Here is a 24,892-nt window from a genome sequence, read left to right on the forward strand (position 1 = left end):
GGTTCTAGCATATAATGGCTGAGTATTGAACTATTTCTCATTAGGTCCAAAGATTAACTCCACTCTCATGGGAAATTACTTGGAGGTGACATGCAATATTGCAGTAAGAAAGATTGAGAGAAGTTTGGGACAGCCTTGTATGACATTGGTGACTCAGCTGAATCGATTATAATATACTGCTAAATCCTCTTTATGGGGTTCAACCTCCTTCCTTCGTGGACCAGGTGGCATTGAGTTGCTATGAGAGTGGGGGAGTGGGGTGGAAGAGCAGGGACACCAGCTACATCATCTGATTTCATTTACATTCACAGTGGTTTAATCTAATTATCCCTACCCCCTACCCCTATCATCCACCCTATTCCACACCACACCTCTTCAGCAAGCTGATTCAATTAGGGAAAGCTATCCTCTTGAGATTCACAAAGTGCAGCTGGGCATGTTGCAAAGCTGCATTTTCCCAACCCCTGCTGGAAGGTTATTCCTCCTTTCCTTAAGCTGGTCTCTGAAACAGCTGAGGCCCAGCAAAATGAAGTTATTTCCATGTCAACCACAATTCAACAGGCCTAACACATAGCAATGTAGCTCACATAACATTTTGCTAGCTTATCACCAAACTCAAAGCCTTGGCTAGCATGCTCATACATTTACCTATCAAAAGAAATAGTAAAAAAACAGAGTTTTCTGTCAGTATATTCATACAGTTTACAAGTGCAAAAAAAAACTACGTTCATTTGTGGTTGGGCAAAGCAGGAATATTTGAGGCAGTCATGAACGGTTCTTTAATGGAATTGAATTTCACTTTCGAGCAGAGGAGAAAGGACGGACAGAAGGTGAGCAGTGTCAGAGAAGATGGGGACCAACTGTCAAAAGTGAAATGCACTCCTTTCCGGTTAGAAGCTTCCATAAGTTCTGGGCTGCCTTTGTGGGTGTTGGGTGATCTTTGGGCCTCACCTGTCAGTCGAATCTCTGACCCTTTTGCCCCTAAATAGGCTGTCCATGTGGTTTAGCCTCAGTGGACCCTTTAATTGTTTTACTGTTCCTACAACTTCTTTGTATCTATCCCTGCACCTGGCCTTCTGTAAATCTTCAGACACTTGACTTCATGACCCTTCATCCATCACTTTCATCTCCCATCAACCAAAACATTCTCAAAATGTCTAACACTGTGGAACTTAGTCTCTTTTAAATGGTGTCAAAACACCTAAGTCAATACTGTCTAGTCTTTAACTAACAATAATACTCAACAACAGACAACCACGTGAACCATGATGCTATTGAATGTTTTACTATATCAAGATGCACTGCCTTTAAATCGGACCCACTTATCCCATTTATTGAGGTAGATTGCACGCAATATTTGAGTATTATTTCAAAGTTCAAAGTAAATTTATTATTCCAAAACGAACCTGTCACCATATATCACCTTGAGATTCATTTTCTTGCAGGCATTCACAGTAGATACAAAAATGACAGTGGAATCAATGAAAGACTACACAGAACCAAAGACAGACAAACAACTAATGTGCAAAAGAAGACAAACTGTTCAACCTAAGTTGTAGAGCCCTTGAAAGTGAGTCCTTAGGTTGTGGAATCAGTTCAGTGTTTCATATTTATTGTAATGTTTGTTCAAGTAAATTTAATTAATTTTTTTTTTTGTTTTCTATGTGCTGTTCTCTCTATGAATGGAGAGGAAAGAAAGAAACAAAGGACCCTTTAAATTCTCACCCCTGCCTGCATCGAGACTTCTATCTGCTCTTTCCTTCAGTGCTACACTGTACTTTGATGCTGTAAGAGCAAACTGGAATCCAACGAGGTCAAGCATTGTATTTATTTAATGCGGCTTTAAGCAAACAATATGCTCATTCTTACTGCTCTTCGAACTATAGACAATTATTGTAAAGCGCTCCCATGTTCCTGTGGAACATAATAGTGCCAGCTTGATGTAATTTTTACCACTGTGAAAGAGTGCCAAATTACATGTGTTTTGTGCAAGGCCATTTTATTTCCAATCCTCAATGCCTGCTTATCTTAAACTCAAGATTTGAGCTAACAGATAACTTGCAAACTGTTGGAATGTTTATATTTAATTTATCAGCCACATATAACTTTGCAAAAAAACAGCAATACAATGCAAGCTTTATTTCAGATTTCATGATTTAATTTGAATGAGATCAATGGGGCGGCACGGTAGCGTAGTGGTTAGCACAACATTTTACAGTGCAGGTGACCTGGGTTCAATTCCCATCGCTGCCTGTAAGGAGTTTGTATGTTCTACCTGTGACCACGTGGGTTTCCTCTGGGTGCTCTGGTTTTCTCCTTCAGTCCAAAGACATACCGGTTGGTAGGTTAATTGGTCATTATAAGTTGTCCCGTGATTAAACTAGGATTAAATCGGGGGATTGCTGGCCGGCATGGCTTGAAGGGCCGGATGGGCCGGTTTCATGCTGTTTCTCTAAATAAATTTAAAAAATTAAAACAACTCCAACAATGTAATTAAAAGGTAATTGCTATTGATAACAATGTTTTGCCCTTTTCTATTTATAAGTATGTCTAGTGACATCACGGTCTGAGGGGTTGTTATGATACAAAATATGATTAGGAGTAATGATTTGTGATCAAGAGAGACTAAACATTGCTGTTGGTTCTCATAACAGTCATTTGGGAAACAAAAATCTATAGCTAATTCCTGGTAATGTGCTGGAAGAACATAGAGATAGACCGAAATGAAAGAAAGGTCAGATTTTGCTCTGAAGCCCTTGACTACTATTCTTTCTTTGGTCTTGCACAGTGAGGAGTAGAAATTTAAAAGCATCTTGCCTTTTTTTTAAAGGCAAAAATGGATCTATTAATTTGAACTCGGTGGTTTGATGTTACATGCTTAAGCACATAAAACAATATATTGTTTCAAATCTAGATAGGTACTTCTAGTAGTCGTCTGCAACCAGTGTTGTGCTTAACAGTTTTATTTGGTTCTTTTAGGTTTGTTTTTAATCCATCCAGCAAAACATGGAACATTTAGAGGGAGGTTTTGGTCATGGTATTTAAAGGAATCAAAGTTTTGATTAAAGTACATCTTTTGAATCAGGTTGAGTTCACTGTCATATGCACAAGTACAGTGAAATATAGGGACAATGAACAACTTGTATGCACCAGCATCACAGGTTCATAGGTTCAGAAAACACACAACATAATTATACATAAATTATAGCAGAGAGCTAAGAGAAAAAAAAGACTGTGCAAAATAAACAGACGTCCATGTTAGTGCGAGAGGTGATCTGCAGTGTCCCATTGCTGAGGTAGGAAGATTGGGGTTGTGCTGGCTCATTCACCAACCCGATGGTTGATGTAGCTGTTCCTGAACCCTGTAGAGTTGGACTTTAGGCTTCTATACCTCTTGCTGGATGGTAGCAGTGACAAGGGGACATGATCTGGATACTGGGGATCCATGACAATGGACTGCATCTTCTTGAGTCAGCATCTTATATAATTGCTTTCAATATTGTGGAAGACTGTGCCTGTGTTGGACTGGGCTGTTGGGATTGCCGTACCAGGCCATCAGACAGCCAGTCAGGATACTTCCAAAAGGTGCATCAGTTGAAGATTGTTAGCGTACTTGGTGACATGCCAAATCACCTTAACCTTTTAAGTCAAAACTGCCCAACACGTCGCCTGCATCGGCCTAACCCCCATCAAGGACATAGAGTATATACAGAAAGGTGTCGAGAAAGGGCCAGTAACATCATGAAGGACCTCCTCCCCCCCTCCATCCTGCTCACAGCCTGTTTGTCCCACTCCCATCCGTGAGGAGGCCACGTAGCATCCACGCCAGGACCACCAGAGTAAGAAACAGTTACTTTCCTCAAGCAGCAAGACCCCTCCACACCCCCACCCACAAACCCACCCCTCCACATCCCCACCCACCCATCACTTTATCACTTCCTGTCAGTCACCTCCTGTCAGACACTCCTGTGCCTCGTGTCACTTTATCTATCAATCTATGTATACATGCTATCTTATGTATTGATGAATATTGCAATCTTTATTGTTATTATTGTGTTCTTTATATTATTATTTTTTTTAGTGCTGCATCAGATCTGGAGTAACAAATTATTTTGTTCTCCATTGCATTTGTGTATCGGAAATGACATTAAACGATCCTGAATCCTGAAGAAAGCAGTGGTGCTGCTGCTCTTTTTTGTGATTACATCTGTCGGGCTGACCCAGGAGAGGTCATCTGAAATGTTAACACAGGAATTTAAAGCTGCTAACTCTGTGCACCTCTGACCTACAATAAGAAGTGGAACATGATCTTTTGACATCCCCTTTCTGAGTTCCCTTATTTGCACCATGTTTTTGTTGACATGAGGCAGAAAGTTGTTTTTGCAGCACCACTCAACTAGGTGCTCTATCTGACTCCAGTGTGCTCAATCATCACTGCCTGTGATTTGGCCAAAAGCAGTAATGCCTTTGGCAAATGTATAAATAGTTTTGGAGCCGTGCTTAGTTGCATAGTCGTGGCTGTAAATAAAGTAGAGGAGGGGGCTATGCTCATAGCCTTGAGGTGCACCAGTGTTGGTGGACTTTGAGAAGGAGTTGTTACAATGATAGTCATCTGTTGATGAGGAAGTCAAGGGTCCAGTTGCGGAGGGAGGTATAGAGCCCCAGATCTTGTTGTTTGGAGATACATTTGGAGGGGTTAATTATGTTGAACACCAAGCTGTAGTGGAGGTACAGCATATTTGTTTTCCAGATGCTCCAGAACAGAGTGGAAAGGCAGTGAAAAAGCATCCCCTGTTGACCTGTGTGGCGAGGAGTAGACTGAAGAGGATATAGGATATTTCTGACGCATAACCAGCCTCTGAAAGCACATCATTGTGGTGGATGTACTTGCTACTGGATGGTCGTCATTGAGGTAGTTATCATCATGCTGCTCATGTGCACTGCTATTATAGAAGAGGTGTGAACCTCAAACAGTGGAAGCAAGAAATTAAATATGTCTTTGAGTACACCAATCTCCACCAATCTTCAGCACTCATCTGGGTACACCGTCTGGGTCAGACACTTCTTGTGTGTTCATTCTCTTGAAGTCTTGGAACCCGAAATCACTGTGTCATCAGCCTTGGAAACGGAGATCACAGTGACACCAGGAGCTGTGGGGGTTCATGCAGGAGTGTTGTGATTCTCGCTATCAAACCATGCATAAAAGGCACTGAACTCGTTTGGAAGCGATGCATTGCTACCAATTAAACTACTGATTTTATCCTTGTAGGAAGTGAGAGCATTCAAGTCCTGTCACAGCTGTTGAACATCCATTCTTGACTTTAGTCCAGAATTAGTTAACTTGGACGACTAAATGAATTTAACCAAACTTTGAAGGTTTGGTAGTTGTTTGGTTATCAACTCATGTTCTCAGTGTTATTTATATATTTATTTAATTTTCTTTTCACACAGCTTGTCTTCTTTTACACATTGTTTTTTTATCAGTCTTAGTGCATAGTTTTTCATTGATTCTATTGTATTTCTTTATTCTACTGTGAATGTCTGCAAGAAAAAGAATTTCAGGGTAGTATATGGTTACATATACATATGTGCTTTGATAGTAAATTTAATTTGTAATTTGAACTTTATTGCTGTTAGACTGTTAAATAGCTGAGGCAATTGCAGTTGTAGCGACATAGATGTGCTTGAAGTTCAAGAAGATGGCAGAATGAAATGGATCAAGAGGTTTATCCTAACTAAACTTTGGAGTCATTAACACGCACAACATGCCGGAAGAACTCAGCAGGTCGGGCAGCCCAACCTGCTGAGCTCCTCTGGCGTGTTGTGAGTGTTGCTTTGATCCCAGCACCTGCAAAGTATTTTGTGTTTTGGAGTCATTAAACATGCTTTCACTATTGTCCCCATATTCTATGGAACATATTTTATTAGATATTCCTGCCAGCACTCTGGATAACTTTCTGTCATTAATTAGATTGAAAGTTCTTCTCTTCCTAATTCTCAACACCAAATGGCTGAAGATTGGATGATGTTGGCATTGTGGTAGGTCTGGGGGGAAGTCATTGACCTTATAATTTTTCCTCCGGCTGTGTCTCCATAATGAGACAAACAATAGGCTCTGGTTGAGGTGCTCATTCCTTTCCTGAGAGTAGGTCACCTCTGAATTATGTCAGAATTCTGCAAAAGTAACAAAGTATCGAGGGAATAAAAATGGTCAGCCATGCTTTCAAAGCACAACAATCATCAGAGAAATTTCTTCCCAGGAGAACGGCTGATGAGGTAGGTTGCGGGGCCTCTGAGTCTTATGAATCAGGCTCACTTAGTCTTATGAATCATTGCCTTCAGACAGAGTAAAGGAAGCAGATCATGGGGAGCAAACACAATTTACACAGTTATTCATGAAACACAATGCAGTAGCTGGGATTCATTGAAATGTAATATTAGACAGATGAATTGCACTGACTGGTACTGAAGTTTCCACTGTAAAAGCAGAATTTGTTGTTTCAGGGCTGTGCTGCGTTTGTTCTATTTTTGGTGGAGGCAAATGAATGATTTCTCATAAGAAGCACATTTCACAACTTGAAAGTTCATGGACATAATTACAGCTGGTCCTATTTTATAATATATTAATTCAAAAACTCCAGTAGTTCTGGTAACTGCACTTAAGTGATATGAAGAATGCTTTCACTGAGTTCTTTTTTGAAAGCAGATTTTGTGAAGGATTTTGCAATAATAAAATAATACTGCCCTTTCCTAGTGTGCGGAGTGGCATGCAATCAATTTGAACATGCTTCCTGTGAGTTTTCTCATATCCTCATCTTTTAAGAGTGTTGACTGATGAAGCAAGGCTCCACTCTTGACTGTTATTCTGGGATACAGTACTCAGGTGCAAACATGAGAAAATCTGCCGATTCTGGAAATCCAAAGCGACACGCACACAAAATGCTGGAAGAACTCAGCAGGCCAGGCAGCGTCAATGGAAAAGGGTAAACATTGACCTTTCAGCATGCAATTCTTCATTAGGACACGAAAGGAAGGGGGAGAAGTCAGAATAAGAAAGTTGGGGGGAGGGGAGGAAAATGTACAAGGTTGTAGGTGATAGGTGAAGCCAGGAGAGGGGGAGGTGGTGAAATAAAGAGCAGGGAAGGTGATTGGTGAACGAGATAAAGGGCTGAAGATGGGGGAATCTGATAGGACAGGACAGAAGACCACGGAAGAAAAAGAAAGGAGAGGAACACCAGAGGGAGGTGATGGGCAGTTAAGGAGGCAAGTTGAGAGAGAGAAACAAGAATGGGGAATGATGAAGGAGGGGGTGGAGTGGCAATTATTGAAGTTTGAGAAGTCAATGTTCATGCCATCAATAATCAGGTAACCATTGTTCAAGTACCAAGTTTTATGGTAAGTATAGGAGGAAAGGTTGAGCAAGCTAGGGCTGTTCTCTTAGATCAAAGGAGGATGAAAGGCAACTTAATAGAGATGTATAAGATTAGAAGAGCATAGACAGTGTGGACTGTCCACACCTTTTTCCTAAGGCAGCAGTGGCTAATACCATATTTTTATTTGAGTGTAGGAAAGTTTAGGGGAAATGTCAGAGGTAGTTTTTTTCTACACAGGAAGTGTTGAGTGCCTGGATCGCATTGCTGGAGGTGGTGTTAGAGGCTGATACAATGGGGACATTTAAGAGACTCTTAGGTAGGCAGATAGATGAAGGAAAAATGGAAGGTTATGGGCGATTTGGAAGGAAGAACTGGATTGATTGTGGAGTATGTTAAAAAGTCATCAAACCATCGCGAGCTGAAGGGCCTATACTGTGCTGTACTGTTCTATGTTATATGTTCTTAGTCACATTTATGAATTTGGGATTCTCCTCTTTGTCATTCAAACAGCACAGCTTTCTGTAATCAGAGATCACCTATTAGGAGTGAAATCCTGCCTGACTCCTCTCTCTCTCTAAACTGATAGCACCACAGTCAATTATAGCATGTGTACAATGAGTCTGTAGAGGACTGGAATTGAACCTGGGATCTTCTGACCTATTTTTCTTGGTTGAGCTCTATAATTTCCTCAATATGAACTGGTTATGAGAATTGATGTACTAGTCATTTTGTTTCATATTCCTGTGAAAAATCATCTGGTGTTTTGAGCAACAATACACTATAGCTCTGAAGAAAATGCCACAGCTCCCTATTCTTGATGAAATACATTGAAAAATTAATTTGACAGTATAGCACCTATTTTCGGAAGATAATATATATCACGATAACCAGTTTTGCAAGTCAGAGCCCTGGGCCTAATCGACAGGAATCCTTGGACAATTATTTGGGGCTTCTTGGTGGGTAGCCCTTTTAGACAACTAAAATGTATACACCTCATTTCAGTACTGAAATAAGGCTTGGGTAAACATCACAAAACTGGAAATATGAAATAAAATAAACAGAACATGTGAGAAATACTCTGTAGGTTTGGCAGTGTCTGTGAGAAGAGAAACACAGAGTTTCCATTCTGACAAATAGTCTTTGACCTGAAGCATGACCTCAGTTTCTCTCTCTCTCTGTAGATTCTGCCTGACCTGATGTGTATTACTAAGATTTTTTTAAATTAAGCATCTTTCATCCAATTCCAAACCAGATTTTAAGCATTGGTTAGATTAGTCACAGTTTGTGATGAGTCAATATAGAATTTTGTAGTTTTGAATAAACTGGTTTGTGAGCCTCAAAGATACTGAAAGTGATTTCTCAGAATAAAGTGCAGAAATTAATTTTCTTGATGTTTTTACCAACATAGCTATCTTCCTGATGCATGAAACAACTGGGTGCTTGTGTCACTCTTACTCTACCACCTCCACCTACCCTCTCAATTGACCCCACCTGGATTTAACTGCAGTATTTTGCCATCTTTCTAATAACATTGAAGCCAGAGAGCCGACTGATGCTAAGCACAAGGGTTGCTCAATGATTCTGCTGATAAATGTGTTATCTAACTTCTGCAGCAGTCCTGCGATGAACCAGATGATCTCACCCGGGGTGCCAATTGAGGTGCTACAAAATAATTGGCCTCCTTGGGTTAGAAAGGGAAAAACCAGCCAGACAGCACTCTCTAGATCACTTTGCAGTATATTCTGGTAAAAAAAGTGTCCCTGTGAGCTCAAAAAGCATTGACTAATGTCTTTGCATTTTACCTCAGCTGGAATCCTTCTCTGCAGGAGAGAAGGGGTGAATGCTAAAGGGGAGTGTAGAACACATAAATAGTGTTTCCACTTTTCAATCGTCTGAGAGAAAGCCGTGAATATAACAGATCTCATAGGGTTTTAAAAGTGCTGAACTATTCATATAGCTGTCTCGCAGGCATCTGTTTTCAAGTAACTAGGTTGCAAAGCTCTAAAATTGCTCTGCCATCTTCCTCATGTAATACGTGGCTAATTCCTTCCAGCAACCTGTATAGGTCATTTCTGGTGCAGATTCTGAAACTAAAGCCCGATCTTTTCATTAATTTCACTTAGAAATTAATGAATGAAAAATAATTCAGACTGTGGAAAATCAATCCATAGATTCACAGCTCATTGAGTGTAAAAATCTGTTGTACAATATGAATAACTTTTTACTACTTTTAACTTAAAAACAAGAAGCTCATACATTCAGCACCACGAAGGATGTGGCCTGCAAAATCCATTTTTAAATGCAGATGTTCAGATGAGTTACTGTTAATGCAAAGTCCAGTTCTCCTTAAGGAACCAGACAGCTACAGAGAAGCAAAGCATATTGTTTTGAAGTTGAAAACTTATGGTGATTTGGGTGGCCAATTGCTACTACAGGGGTTGTTGGGCTGTTGTGTGGGCTCAGCCTCAGCAACATTAAGTTGGTGTGCGAGACTCAGGAAATGAACAACCTTTTGTAGCCTCTCCCTTACAAACTCCTGAGATATTGCTAGGCCAAGTGTGCATCCAGCTCCAGCCAATTTAAATCAGCAGGATTGTTCAGGTGGGAGCGGGACAATTACTTGGAGTGTGTCATAAAATTCTAGGTAATATTGAGCTTGAAGTGAAACAGCACAATTTATTTAAATGAACTGCCATGATTAACTTCAATCATCACTACTCTGAACTGATTCCACGACCTAGAGACTCACTTTTAAAGAACTCATTACAAATCATGTTCTCGGTGTTATTATTTACTTGCACAGTTTGTCTCCTTTTGCATATTGTTTGTTCGTCAACCTTCGTCTCTTGATGTATAGTTTTTCATAAATTCCATTGTACTTCTTTTCTCCCTGTAAATGCCTGCAAGAAAATTATTCTCAGGGTTGTATAGTATACGTACTTTGATAATAAATTTACTTAAAACTTTGAACCCTTTCCATCTGCATCAAAGCTCAAAGTAAATTTATTATCTAAGTATAAATACATCGCCATATACAACACAGATATTCATTTTCTTGTAGGCATAATCAATAAATCCATCATAGTATAATAACCTAATAGAATTGATGAAAGACCACATCAACTGATGTTCAACCGATGTGCAAAAGACAATAAACTGTGTAAATACAAAAAAAAAGAATAATCATAAATAAATAAGCAATAGATATCAAGAACATGAGATGAAGGATCTTAGAGTAAGCCCATAGGTTGTGCGAACACTTCAGTAATGAGGCAGTGAAGCTGGGTGAAGTTATCCCCTCTGGTTCAAGAGCCAGAAAGTAGAGGGGTAATAACTGTTCCTGATTTCAGTGGTGTGGGTCCTGAGGCTCCTGTGCAATCATTTAGTTGGTGTTATGTCTGAACAAAAGGCAATGGCTGAGTGTTCTCATTTCTCATATATACTGTAGGTACCAGATGGGATACCTGGCCAAATACTAAAGACCTGTGATGATCAACTGGCTGGAGTGTTTACTGGTATTGCTAACATCTTGCTTTGGCAATGTGTGGGGCCCACCTGCTTCAAGTAGGCTTTAGTTACACCAATGTCCAAGAACAGTGTGGTGACCTGTCTCAGTGACTATTGCCCAGTAGCACTTACATCCACAGTGATGAATTGTTTTGAGGTGATTGTAATGAAACATACATTTCAACTCCTGTCTGAGAAGCGACCTAGATCTGCTCCAAATGCCTACCAGAACAACAGGTCCACAGTAGATGCCATCTCATTGTCTCTTCACTCAACCCTGGATCAGCTGGTCACCAAAGATTTACACATCAGGATGCACTTTATCAAACACAGCTCAGCATTCAATACCACCATCCCCCCAAAACTAATCAATTAATTCCTACGACCTTGCCTCAATACCTCCTTGTGCAATTGGATCCTCAATTTCCTCACTTGCAGACCATAGCCAGTTTGGATTGGCAACAACATCTCCACTTCAATCTCCATCAGCACAGGTGCACCACAAAGCTGTGTGCTTAGCCCCCTGCTCTACTCACTTTTCACTTCCGACTCGGTGGCTAAGCACAGCTCCGATGCCATATTTAAGTTTTCTGATGGCACCATTGTCATAGGCCAAATCAGTGGAGGTGATGAATCAGCATATAGAAGGGAGATTGAAAATCTGACTGAGTAGTATCATAATAACAACCTCTCTCTCAATGGAGCTAATTATCGACTTCAGGAGAAGGAAACCAGAGGTCCATAAACCAGTCCTCATTGAAAGATTAGAGGTGGAGAGGGTTAGAAACTTTAAATTTCTAAGTGTTATTATTTGGAGGACCTGTCCTGGGCCCAGCACATAAGAGCACAGCAGCACCTCTACTTCCTTAAGAGTTTGTGGAGATTTGGAGTGATAACTACAACTTTGACCAATTTCTATAGATGTGTGATGGAGAATATGTTGACAGGCTGTTGGAAATACCAATGCCCTTGAATGGAAACTCCTACAAAAAGTCGTGGATACAGCCCAGTCCTTCACAAGTAAATTCCCTGAACCAGAGAGCACGTCTACATGAAACACTGTTGTGAGAAAGCAGCATCCATCATCAGAGACCGTCACCACCCAGGACATACTCTCTTTTCTCACTGCCGCCATCAGGAAGAAGTTACAGGGGCCTCCAGACTCACACCATCAGGTTCAGGAGCAGTTATTACCCCTCAACCATCAGGCTCTTGAACCAAAGGAAATATCTTCACCTAACTTCACTTGCCCCATCATTGAGATGTTCCCACAGCCTATGGACTCACTTTCAATGACTCTTCATGTCATGTTATCAATATTTATTGCTTACTTATTTGTTAAATTACTTCTTCTTTTTGTATTTGCACAGTTTGTTGTCTTCTGCACTCTGGCTGAACCCTCTAGTCTTCCATTGATTCCGTTATAGTTATTATTCCAGACATTGTCCTAGTGTCTGAGTCGACTAAGCAAGTAGTGCTGCTGGAGCTGACAGTCCCATGGGAAGATAGCTTGGAAGAGGCCTTTGAAAGGAAGTTCTCCAAGTACGCAGGACTGGTCAGCAACTGTCAGCAGGCTGGATGGAGAGGGAGGTGTCTCCCAGTGGAGGTTGGTTGTAGGGGATTCATAGCCCGTTCTTTAGTTAGAGCCTTCAGCATTTTGGGCATCAAGGGAGAGAGGAAGAGGAGAGCCATCCGCAGTACCACCGATGCGGCAGAGTGGGCCTCAAGATGGCTGTGGCTCAAAAGAGGGGAGCCACGGAGTCATAAGTAGCTAGCCATCTGGACACAAGCTGGGGTCTGATCAGCCCCGGCTGGGTCACCTGGAGGAGGTTGTATGGTGTTGAAAGTCCCGAAACACCCGATGATTCCAGGAACATCACTGAAGATGTGTCCAGAAGCATCAATAGATGTATGTACACAGCGGTAGAGTTATTGAGTATACCCACAAGAAAATGAATATCAGGGTTGTATATAGTGACATATATGCACATTGATAATAACATTTACTTGGATTGGAACTTGGAACTTCATTGTTTGGAAAGCTGCTAAAATGACATGCATCCATCAACAGTGACACTGGGAAAATAACAAAATGTCATTTAGCTAAGATCAACTAATAAAAGTTGTGTCCTATTGCATTATGGCCCTGGTGGCTTGGAGAATCATATGTTGCTACTCTTAGATCCCTTGGAATTTAAAAGATGGAGGAATCATCGCTTTGAGGTAATTAAAATGATATAGTATTTCAATGGCTAAGACACAAGTTGCAATTTTCTTCCTGATCAGGAAATCCAAACATAATGTTAAAAATAGAGCTGGTACACTTAGGGGAAAGATCAGGCTGCACAGTTTTAACAGAAAGTAATAGTTCAGAGCCACAGCCTCCTCACCTCCACGCGGCAAGATCTGCAGGTGACACTTTGGCCCCAGATCCAAGTTGGAAGCAAATTATCCTCGACCACGAGAGACAGCTTAAGAAAAAGGAGAATGCAAATACTGTAACAGTCAACAATGATAGTTTTTCTGGAATGGCCAGATTTCTCCCTGATTCTTTAGTTGGACAGCCGTTGCTTAGTAAGGGAATAACAGTAGTGTCCCTCAGCTACAGTTGTTGGTCTGGTCTGTACTGTGATAGCAATTCTCAACCTTGGTACAATAACCTGGTCTTCCAACAGAAAGTGAAAAATTAAACAACCTTCCTTCTATTGGACAATATCTGCCATAACTTGCTGGAATACAGAATGTGTCTGAATGTATGTGGGATGTGGGTAAGGTTTGAGGGGGACATTTGTCCCCCAGGGGACTGGCTTGCCTATATTTATATAGAGCACTACAGCACAGTAACAAATCCTTCAGCCCATTTAATCCACGCTGAACTATTATTCTGTCTGGTACCATCAACATGCACCATAGCCCTCCATACCCCTCCTATCCGTGTGCTTATCCAAACTTCTCTTAAATGTTACAATCAAGCCCATCTCCACCACTTCCACTGGCAGCTCATTCCATACTCTCACCTCCCTCTATATTGGAATTATTCTCTTTCTAAGTCGCTTCAAATGTACACCTTGGGTAATATTAAATTTTAAGCTCTCCTACTCCTGTAGACTCTGGACTGGAAACAGAGATTACTTTTGGGATTTGTGCCAAAATGTTGAAACTTTGATACATTTGCTATTTAACACTATAAGTGAACTTCAGCTTTTGAGCAAAGCAAAAATGAAACGGACGTCTTCGGCAGTTTTCCAGCAATTTTCCTTTTCAGGAAGGACGCTAGTGAGAATCATTATCAAGTACAAAGTCTTTTTCAAATACATGACCTGATCTTTCCCTCACAGACTGACTATGGAAGGTGAATACTAGGCAGCACCTTATCTGATACCTCATCCCAAGGTCACTTTGCCCCTGGTTTGGTCAATAAGACTCAGCGACACAAGCTCAAATGTTAAAATGTGCAATGTAAGGATGGATCACAGCTCATTATTTAATTCAGAATTGATGACATTGGCTGATTTTCTGCTGGTTAGCATTTACAACATGAGTTGATCTTCAAAAGTCACCTTCTATTGCTCCAGAGGCTGCACAGTAACCTATGATCAAGCATTATATAATAGTTTGAGATTAGGGACATTTTTATCATTATTATTCTTTTAAAACAATGCTGTGGCATCGTGTTTCACAGTATGAACATGAGCCTATCTCAGGCCTTATTCAAGACCCACCACAAATCATTACTGAGAGGCAGACTTTCACCCTAATCACACCACATCCCTCAATGTCCAATTGTGAAATTCAGCACAGGATCTGGTACAGAAGGCTTTCCTTTTGGATACTCTTCTGAAACAAGTTCTCTAATCATGGCCTATGGAAAAACATCAAAATCCAGGTTTATGTGCAAACATAATTAGTCAGCCCCATCATGGATACTAACCTCCATAATATCCAAGACATCTTCAAGGAGCGATGTCTCATAAAGGTGGCATCCATTATTAAGGATGCCCATCACCCAGGGCAAGTCCTCTTCTCATTGTTACCATCAGGAAAGAGGTACAAAAGCCTGAAGGCACACTCACCAATTCAGGAACAGCTTCTTCCCCTCTGCCATCTGATTCCTAAATGGACATTGAACCCACAAACAATACCTCACCTTTTTAAAAAATTATTCCTGTATTTGCACTACTATTTTAAATTTATCTATTAAATATACATATATAAATACAGGTCCACAATCCCTTATCCGAAATCCTTGGGGTCTGAATTTTTCGGATTTCAGACACCCCCCCACCTCCAAACCGATATTAAAAAACGCGTACTGTATGCTCAAGTCCCTTATTTAACCTGTCTCAGTGCAGTGGACTTTAGCACCCGGCGGCGCACCAAACCTACACACATCCTCCCGTATACGTTAAATCATCTCTAGATTACTTATAATACCTAATACAATCTAAATGCTATGTAAATAGATGTTATACTGTTGTTGAGGGAATAATGACAAGAAAAATTTTTACTTTCAACAAAAACATTGAATAAAACATAAAAATATACAGCTTCAAATGAACTGAATCAAACACATGGTAAATGATTTATTGGAAAAATGTAGAACATCACTGTGACTGTCACTATAAAACTTCGGTAACTAGTATTTCTGTTTATTTAAATCATATACAGTGGTAGTTCCAACACTACTTTCTTCAGTAAGACGCCACACAGACACACCACGATCAAGCTTCTGCAATAACTCCACTTTCTGCGTTATTGATAATGATAGATGCTTCCTTCTCCTTTTCTCATTGTTACCTATGGGGGTATCTGCAGCTCTTTTTGACATTTTCACAGTGAAATTAAACACAAAGTCAACAGTGAACACAAAATATCAGCGAGCAGCAAATGCACGTGTAACCAGTACGAGCGCTAAGCCACAACTGACGTCTGGCGGCCTCTGCTAGTGCTGCCACGTCACACCTGAGTGATGTCAGCTGCTGGCAAAAAAACTACGGTTTTTGGAGCTTTTTGGATTTCAGAATTTCAGATAAAGGAATGTGCACCTGTACTGTAATTCATTTTTCCCTATATTGATCATGTACTGCATTGTACTGCTGCTGCTAAGTTACAAATTTCATGACAGACGCCAGTGATATTAAACCTGATTCTGATTATTCCAGAAATAACCATGCCCGTGAACCCGAGTGACCTCTTAACAAAAACTCGAGCCTGGAGAGGTACCATTCATGGAGCAACTGGAAGATCCTTTGCATTAGGAGAAAATATCAGGGCACCAATGCTAGCAAGAACACTAACACATTATGAAAATGATCATCATTCATTATTTTCAATGGATCAAATAGTGTGTATAGTACAGGTACCAGATCCTCAACTACACGAGAAGCTATCTACTCCAAATTCACCAACATTTAGAGCAGTCTAAAAGCCACACTGAAAGCCTATGTTAGTTAAACACATGTAATTATCACACACTGTTCGGAGTAATCCGCCCGAGAGGTGCCACAGTCTCCATCGGACAAGAGGAGAACGGCTCTGCCCACAAAGATGATAGGGAGAAAAGGAAAGACGCAGTAAGCTGTGAGAAAAGGCTGGGACTCTCTGCAGGGCGGCTTGTGGTTCCAGGATCAGATCTATAAGTAAATCTGTGGTGAAGATCATCCTCAAATCAAGAGATTGCTGTCTGCCTAGATAATTTCTGACATTGCAGTCTGACTGTGGTTTGCAGATGGTTGAATGAAGAAATTCAGTTTCAGACATTCTGGTTGATCATTTCGATAAATGAAAGATGAAAGTGAGCGGAAACTGCATTAAGAAAGCCGGGTCACAAAATTCCGCTCAATAGTGAGTACTGTACTCTGAATGAGAAGTGTTTCTTCTCTCAAGCTGAACACACGCCCAACAGCAGGAAGCAATTACTACCAGGCCTCCTTTAGAGATTGTCATTTGCTTGCAGGTTAGTTGCTGATTGATTTCTAATGGCCATTGCTGTGATTTTTACAAGTGTTGGGTGCTTGCTAGTGTATTTTTTTTAAAAAGCTGCTGAAGCTAACAAGCGGTGGTGAGCCAGATGCTAAGGGACTTTGTTTTCACTTAACGCTTCATCACAGGCCAGTTGTTGCAGACATGGTGACATCAGTGTGTATTCCCTTTAGAACAAAGTAGACTGAAAGAATGACCGGAGGGCATGTAGAACAGGATATGGTGCTAAAAAGGGGTGGGGGTGGGAGTAGAAGGTTGGCAGGGAAAAACTTCTCAGAAGTAGGTCAAATATATATGCCGACATTCAGGAAATAATTTTCCTGCCATTTGCAAGTCTATGCTTTGGATTTAAACGCAAACAACAGGAATTCTGCAGATGCTGGAAATTCAAGCAACACACATCAAAGTTGCTGGTGGTCTTGACGAAGGGTCTCGGCCTGAAACGTCGACTGCACCTCTTCCTACAGATGCTGCCTGGCCTGCTGCGTTCACCAGCAACTTTGATGTGTGTTGCTATGCTTTGGAGATGATTCTTCCACTGAAATATGTCCCCTGCTTCAGCCATAATTACAATGTAAAGCATGCAGAAGAAGGCATTGCCTGGCACTCTCAATGTCACCTTTATTTAGATGAGCTAAGTACGTTTCGTTGTTTCATGCCAGAGATCAGCAGGCAGTGCAAGTGTGCGGGGCTGTCTGCAGATTGCAAGCTGCTGATGGTCCAGGCTGCAAATGACTGCAGGTTTTTCACTGTCAAGCCGAAGACTGGGATTGATTGAGAGGGACTCCTCTGCCTCATTGCCCTGTTGGTGTAAGGTTAACATCTGGTCTCTTTTCAGCTGTCACGGTACTCCATTCTGTGACAGTCCACTACAAAAGACTATTCCCTCTCTGGGCATCACTGGCCCTTAATAGAAGCTTCTCTTCCGTACCTTATTCCTTGTAACTACTCTTCATTATGAGTGGCAACGTGCTCACGGCTGTGAAACAACAGATGGATTTGATCTTGTCTTCATTAAATGTAGGGAAAAATGCACCTACAAAAGTGACAAGGACATTCTGTCACTCTCTGGCAAGGGAACTAATTATGATTCTTGCGTTAGAGTGGAGATAAAACATGACTCATTCGTTTACTTGAAAGGTTCACTCTGAAATTGAAGGAGAGCTGTTGATCATGCGAGGATCATTACAGTTATACCTGACCCATGTATCTCTAATGTTGATTACCCTGCATTGTCCGGTCGAGGTATACAGTGTGTCCTAACAAAATAGATAGAAGCATCAATTTTGGTTGTTACTCTTTTCCCTTTTCTATCTTCAGTAACTCTGAAATCAATTTTACTGCCCTTCCTCTCTGTCTGATATACTTGCCCAAGAATATAGTTAAGGTTAACTCAGTGCAGATAAGTTAAAGTATACACTCAATGGCCACTTTATAGATACACCTGTAAACCTGCTTGTTAACCATATAACAATTACAGCACGGAAACAGGTTATCTCGGCCCTTCTAGTCCATGCCGAACTCTTACTCTCAGCTAATCTCACTGACCTGCACTCAGCCCATAACCCTCCATTCCTTTCCTGTCCATATAACTATCCAATTTTACGTTAAATGACAATATCGAGCCTGCCTCTACCACTGCTACTGGAAGCTCGTTCCACACAGCTACCACTCTCTGAGTAAAGAAGTTCCCCCTCGTGTTACCCCTAAACTTTTGCCCCCTAACTCTCAACTCATGTCCTCTTATTTGAATCTCCCCTACTCTCAATGGAAAAAGCCTATCCACATCAACTCTATCTATCCCCCTCATAATTTTAAATACCTCTATCAAGTCCCCCCTCAACCTTCTACGCTCCAAAGAATAAAGGCCCAACTTGTTCAACCTTTCTCTGTGACTTCGGTGCTGAAACCCAGGTAACATTCTAGTAAATCTTCTCTGTACTCTCTCTATTTTGTTGACATCTTTCCTATAATTCGGTGACCAGAACTGTACACAATACTCCAAATTTGGCCTTAACAATGCCTTGTACAATTTTAACATTACATCCCAACTCCTATACTCAATGAAAGTTGCTGGTGAACGCAGCAGGCCAGGCAGCATCTGTAGGAAGAGGTGCAGTCGATGTTTCAGGCCGAGACCCTTCGTCAGGACTAACTGAAGGAAGAATGAGTAAGGGATATCTTACTCTCACCTAATCTCACTGACCTGCACTCAGCCCAGAACCCTCCATTCCTTTCCTGTCCATATAACTATCCAATTTTACGTTAAATGACAATATCGAGCCTGCCTCTACCACTTCTACTGGAAGCTCGTTCCACACAGCTATCCCTTACTCAGTCTTCCCTCAGTTAGTCCTGACAAAGGGTCTCGGCCTGAAACGTCGACTGCACCTCTTCCTACAGATGCTGCCTGGCCTGCTGAGTTCACCAGCAACTTTGATGTGTGTTGCTTGAATTTCCAGCATCTGCAGAATTCCTGTTGTTTTTTGCTGTACTCAATGCTCTGATTAATAAAGACCAGCATACCAAAAGCTTTCTTCACTACCCTATCCACATGAGATTCCACCTTTATGGAACTTTGCACCATTATTTCTAGATCCCTCTGTTCTACAGCATTCTTCAATGCCCTACCATTTACCATGTATGTCCTATTTTGATTAGTCCTACCAAAAAGTAGCACTTCACACTTATCAGCATTAAATTCCATCTGCCGTCTTTCAGCCCACTCTTCTAATTGGCCTAACTCTCTCTGCAAGCTTTGAAAGCCTACTTCACTATCCACAACACCACCTATCTTAGTATCATCTGCAAACTTACTTATCCAATTTACCACCCCATCATCCAGATCATTAATGTATATGACAAACAACTTTGAACCCAGTACAGATTCCTGACGCACACCACTAGTCACCAGCTTCCAACCTGACAAACAGTTATCCACCACTACTCTCTGGCGTCTCCCATCCAGCCACTGTTGAATCCATTTTACTACTTCAATATTAATACCTAACGATTGAACCTTCCTAATTAACCTTCCGTATGGAACCTTGTCAAAGGCCTTGTTAACCTTGTTAATGCAAATGTCTGATTAGCCAATCATGTGGCAGCAACTCAATGCATAAAGCATGCAGACATAGTCCAGAGGTTCAGCTGTTGTTCAAACCAGACATCAGAATGGGGAAGAAAAGTGATCATGCTGGTGCAAGATGGGGTAATTTGAGTATTTCAGAAACGGCTGATCTGGAATTTCTACACACAACAATCTCTAGCGTTTACAGGGAATGGTGCAAAAAACAAAAAATAGCTAGTGAGCAACAGTTCTGTGGGCAAAAGCGCCTTGTTATTGAAAGAAGTCAGAGGAGAATGGCCAGGCTGGTTCAAGCTGACAGGAAGGCAACAGTAATTCAAATAACACATCGAACCTTGAAGTAGATGGGCTACAGCAGCAGAAAGCCACGAACATACACTCAGTGGCCACTTTATCAGGTACACGAGGTACCTAATTAAATGGCCATTATTGTTCACCAAGAGCTTATTCCCTGGACTGCTCGGTGTTTTTGCCTCTAGGATCATTTGAAGGAGGCATTTCAGGACATTCAGAGAAGGTTATTTATTTTTCACTGGATACTTTGCTTATAATTCTTAACAATGTAATATGGAGAAAATAATTTTAGCAGCAGTCAGGTATGTGTAACACACCTGGCCTCTGAAAATCATTAAAGGACATAAAGAATTAATGCAATTTTTCAAAGGTGACGTTTGGCAATTTTTGTAGAGTCAGATCTTGTTCGGGTTCCAAAACCTGATTTAAATGAAAACTACAGCTTTGCCACTGCAACCACATTAAAAAAGTGTTGGCGCGTGGCCAAGTGGTTAAGGCGTTGGACTAGTGATCTGAAGGTCATGAGTTCGAGCCTCAGCTGAGGCAGCGCATTGTATCCTTGACCACACATTGCTCCTGCACGTTTATAGCCTAGCAGTGGCAGTTGGTGCAGTATGGACAAGACAAGACAAGACAAATCAGAAAAGTTTGTTCTCAGATAGATGCGGACAGCCTAACACATCTGTAGTTGTGAGCTTCCCATGATTCAGGACATTTACGAAGACAGGTGTGAAAAAGGGCCCGAAGGGTCATTGGGGACCCGAGTCACCCCAACCACAATCTATTCCAGCTGCTAACATCTGGGAAACGGTACTGCAGCATAAAAGCCAGGACCAACAGGCTCCAGGACAGCTTCTTCCACCAGGCCGTCAGACTGATTAACTCACGCTGCTCTGAGTGTATTTCTATGTTACATTGACTGTTCTATTTATTATAAATTATTATAAATTACCATGAGTGCACATTGCACATTTAGACAGAGATGTAATGAAAAGATTTTTACTCCTCATGTATGTGAAGGATGTAAGAAATAAAGTCAATTGAATTCAATTCAGTTCAAAATTCCATCATATTCATGCAGGACACAAATATTGCACATTCGTCAGAGATGGTTTGGAATATTGATTGAGAAAACAGATCTTTTATTAAACTGGATATTTTCCCTTCATTCTGCTGCATTTATTCCAGAGGAGGAGCCTTGATTAGAAAAACATTTTGCATTCTCATGTGAATAAATATTAATGCAGAATTAGAGTCATAATTGTAACTTTAAGCGTTCCTTGCTAACTGTATTTAAATGGAACTACATTGAGAGAATCAAACGACAGATTCCGTAAAGAAGTTTTTAGTTTTAAATAACAAGCAAAAAAGAATTGAATAGATTTACAACGTGAGATGTACCGTACTCTCAGTGGCCACTTAATTATTGAATTGAATACATTTCCTGTACTTAATAAAGTGGCCACTGAGTGTACGTTTGTGGTCTTCTGCTGCTGTAGCCCATCGGCTTCAATGTTCAACATGTTGTGCATTCAGAGATGCTCTTCTGTACATCACTGTTGTAATACATGGCTGCTTCAGTTACTGTCATCTTCCTGTCAGCTTAAACCAGTCTGGACATTCTTCTCTGACCTCTCTCATTAACAAAGCATTTTCACCCACAGAACTATCACTTACTACATTTTTTTTTGCACTATTCTCTGTAAGTTCCATTGTGTGTGAAAATCCCAGGAGTACAGCAGTTTCTGAGATACTCAATACACCCTTTTTGACACCAACTATTATTCCATGGCTAAAGTCACTTAGATCACATTTCATCCCCATTCCGATCTTTGGTCTGAATGACAACAGAGTCTCTTGGCCATGTCCTCATGCTTTTATGCACTGAGTTATTGCTACATGATTAGTTGATTAGGTATTTGTATTGATGTGCAGGTGTACCCAATTAAGTGGCCTCTGACTGTATAAATGTTATTCATCAGAGACAATAATAGAAATATGGATTAGCATGAAATTTGAGACATTATTAATAAAAAAGATGTTTAACTTTCCTTTTAGACTGGACTTTAACCTTATGCCTTCTCTCTCTTGTTGATGTTTGCAGAACATCAGGGTTCTCAGGGTTTTCCGCAAGTCACGTTGCTTGTACTCCCCCGTTACCCAGTAATCTTTCACCTGTGCTTACTGACCTATCTGGTAGCAACTCAATCTTGAAACCTTCATTCTTATTTTGAAATCCAATTGAGCATTCATAAAATTGTTGAAATGTCTCCATTGGCTGCAATTTTAGGCAAATCCCTTCTCTTGGCCCTGTAATCTTATATATCATGGCTCTTCAAATGCTCATCTAATTTTTTAAGTGAGGCTAGAGTCTTTGCACTCACCATTTCTTCAGGTAGGGCATTCCAGTCTCCCATACAATATGTATGAAAACATCATTTCTCAACACCCTTATTATCATTCCACTGATTACTTTAAACCTATGTTCCCTGGTTATTGATCAGTTTGCTAAGGAAAATAAGTCCAGCCTATAACCCTTTCTCAACTTCTCACAACTTTATTCAACTCATTTGCAGTCCCTACCTTTGCCTTCCTCAATTACATTGCCTACACCTTGATGGATTAAATGCCATTTGTTACTTTTCGCCCATCTGACAAGGCCATTGACATACAGTATATCTGCATCTTACAACTTTCTTCCTTTTTACCAATATTGTTACCATTCACAAACTTCCAAATCATGAGTCCTATACTTGTCCAAATCATTGATGTACGTTGTAGAAAGGAAATGACATAACATTGAGCGCTGCCAAACTCCAATAGATGTGCTGTTCCAGGCTGTGAGTCCAAGTTGTCACTTTTCTTTTGATCTCATGCAGTTTGACGTTTCTAATCAATAGGACATATTGTAGCTGAAATTGCTATCATCATCAATTCTCCTTGTTATGTTTTCACAAAATTTAATTCAGCTAGTTACACAGAACTTCCGATATTGATTGTCTTTATCTAAATCATGCCTTTCCAAGTAATGATTTTTGTCATCCCTCAGGAACTTCCCTTCCACCAATTTTCCATCACCAATTTTCAGACTGACCTGTAATTGTTGACTTTTTTTATTGAGGTACAGAGCAGAATAGGCCCTTCTGGCTCTTTGAACCACACCCCCCAACAGTCCCACAATTTAATTCTAGCCTAATCATGGGATAATTTACAATGACCAATGAACTCACTATCTGGTATGTCTTTGGACCATGGGAGGAAGCTAGAGCATGCAGAGGAAACCCACGTGGTCATGGGGAGAATGTACAAATGCTACAGGCAGCAGCAGGAATTGAACACAGGTTGTTAGTACTGTAAAGCGTGATGCTAACCACTATGTTACCATGCCAACCCTCCCTAGGTTCAACTTCTTCTTTGAAATAATGTCCCCCGAATCTCCTTTGCTATATAATTTCCTCCAGTCCTGTAACCAAATTCTTTATATTCCTCAATTTCCAGTTCGCTGACTATTGTCTTTTAATATTCCACCATTACATATATATATATATATCTTTAACTGTCCAGGACTGAGCTCCAGAGTCCCTTTCTTCTTATCTTATCACTTATTCCCTTATTCCTTAAGATACCTTATCCATTAAGATACTCTTTAGAACCTACCTCATTGATTATAATTTCAATCACCTCCTTATATGATGCAACATCAATTTTTGACTGATAATTACTTCTGTCAAATGTCATGTGATGTTCCACAATGGGAAAGATGCAAATTGTTATTTTCATGGATAAGTTAAAATTTATGATATTTTTAAAAAAGATAATAAGAAAAAATAGGTAGTAGAAAAAAATTATCTTCTTTAACAAAGCGCACAATTAAAATTAAATACATACAATTAATGGTTGCCATTGAGAAAGCAGAGTTCCAGTCCCACTGAGAATGAGGTTTGAAGGTTTGAATAATGAATTCTCAGTCCACACTTCAAAATTTAGAAAAAGAATCAGTCTAGTTTTAGAATGTTTTCTGCTGGGTTCCTCCAGCATTTTGAACGTGTTCCTCTGGATTTCCAGCATCTGCTGAAACTCTTGTGTTTCCAGTTTTAGAAATCCTGATTTCGCCAGCTATTTTTCACATGAGAGTAGATGGTTAACATTAGTGAACTATTCAACTATAAGAGACGTTAGAACCAAGCACAATGCTGTATGCATCCATTATTCAAACAATGAGACTTTTCAACAGAGATCAGTGGACGTGGATCAAGAATACAGTAGCCCATGGCACTGAAGCAATGAGATAATTGTACCTTTGATGCCATCTCTGAGGTCATTTGGGTCATTAAAATTATGGATTATGATGGGTACTTTTCATTTAAGTATAGATCAGTTCAATGCCAGATGTTACAATTATGCAGTGAACCATCTGGGAAGATGGAATCATGAATTGAAAACCCCAAAATGACATCTATATCATCCAAATTCCTCAACTTTTGCTTTTGCCAGTGTCATAAATAGTGCCATTTCTGGTATCTGGAACTGCCTGTGGAATACACTCAATCACCTACTCATACTTGTGTCAGATTAACAAAAATAATTTACGTTTTATATTGTACACACTGTCAGATCTCAATAGAATGCAATTGTCAATCCGAGTTGG

This window comes from Mobula birostris, chromosome 17 (assembly GCF_030028105.1).
Source record: "Mobula birostris isolate sMobBir1 chromosome 17, sMobBir1.hap1, whole genome shotgun sequence".
Classification (NCBI taxonomy): domain Eukaryota; kingdom Metazoa; phylum Chordata; class Chondrichthyes; order Myliobatiformes; family Myliobatidae; genus Mobula; species Mobula birostris.